Source organism: Sinocyclocheilus grahami, unplaced genomic scaffold (genome assembly GCF_001515645.1).
Source record: "Sinocyclocheilus grahami isolate Dianchi unplaced genomic scaffold, SAMN03320097.WGS_v1.1 scaffold431.1, whole genome shotgun sequence".
In the NCBI taxonomy this organism is placed as follows: Eukaryota; Metazoa; Chordata; class Actinopteri; order Cypriniformes; family Cyprinidae; genus Sinocyclocheilus; species Sinocyclocheilus grahami.
The window spans coordinates 947,806-949,305 of record NW_015505610.1 but is presented as its reverse complement, the minus strand read 5'-3'; positions in this window follow the sequence as shown (position 1 = coordinate 949,305).

The following is a 1,500-nucleotide window of genomic DNA, read 5'->3' as shown; positions in this document are numbered from 1 at the left end:
TGTACAATATTATTGTATTTTATACTTAAACGTCTTAGCTACTAAAGAAGCACTGTGTTGAAGGAGCAGATGCCACAGGACTGCAATGTGATGGAGGCTGGAGCATCACTTAACCATTTCTTGTGTATTTTTCTCCTTCGCTATCTTACTTTCAGAACGAGAACCACATGAAGACTCCCTGTAAAGAGACATCACCCTCACAATGAGTCTCTTCACTGGTTTTGGCAAGTCTTTCCCTGTTCTTTGTGTCTTTGTGAATTCACAAACTCACATTTGGTTGGTGTGATCTATAGATTGCTCCTGCTGACTATATCCAGCCTCTTATAAAGACTTCAGATGACCCAACACCTGTGAAGAGATGACGCCCACCCTTCAGAGGACTTCAGATGAAGCTGACTCTGAATAAACATACAAAACTGCTACATTTTCCTTGCATTGTAATCAACATGATCGCATCATGTAACCATTGCTTAATTGACATTACTTAACTGCATGATTTGTATAGCCTAATTTTAGAACATTTCTGCCATATGAACATAACTTTGGCAGTTACACCTGTTAACAGAACTCTTATTTGTAATGTAGAAACATGATCGCATCATGTAACCATTGCTTTCATTTGTTCATTGTTTCTGTATATATTTCATAGTTTCTGAACACGTGACATTACTTAACTGCATGATTTGTATAGCCTAATTTTAGAACATTTCTGCCATATGAACATAACTTTGGCAGTTACACCTGTTAACAGAACTCTTATTTGTAATGTAGAAACATAAATTTTCTGTAAAGCTGCTTTGAAACAATGTGTATATTAACAAGTGGTATACAAATAAATGTGAATTGAACAAAACTTGATGCAATTTTTTTTTCAACATATAAAATATATGATTAAATGTGTAAAAAAAAGTTGTTTTAAATTGGAATATACTACAAATATATTTTTATATATTAACATCTGAGGGGTGCACAAGAATCACGATGTGATTTATATAGCATACACGGACTTTTATCATGGAAGGTTCAGCCTAAAATATGTTAACAAGGCAGGTAAGGATAGCTGACCACATTAATCCTCAAATATTAGAGGATTTTATCTTTTAAAAACAACACTGATATAACTACATATGTATACTACGTATACATTATTTTATAAATAATGTAAATAAATTATTTTATTGTCTACCAATTACCAAAAATCACAGTTCTGTCTCTCCAACTCAATGTATTTTAATGAACTTCCTGGAACTATTTGAGGTCTACGTGAATCACGTGACGATCGAGCGTTTTGGACTTCCGTTGACGCAACTCTCTCTAGCTGTGTCTCATTTAGAAGGCTGCGCCCTCCGGAGGACGCATCCTTCTAAATGAGACACAGCTTCTGGCTCTGGGCCCGCTCAATCATTTATTCTCCATAAAGCTTGTCAGCAGAAGGAAGCATGAAGTGCTCTAAAATGTCCTGGTAGATGGCTGCGTTGACTGTGGACTTCAGAAAACACA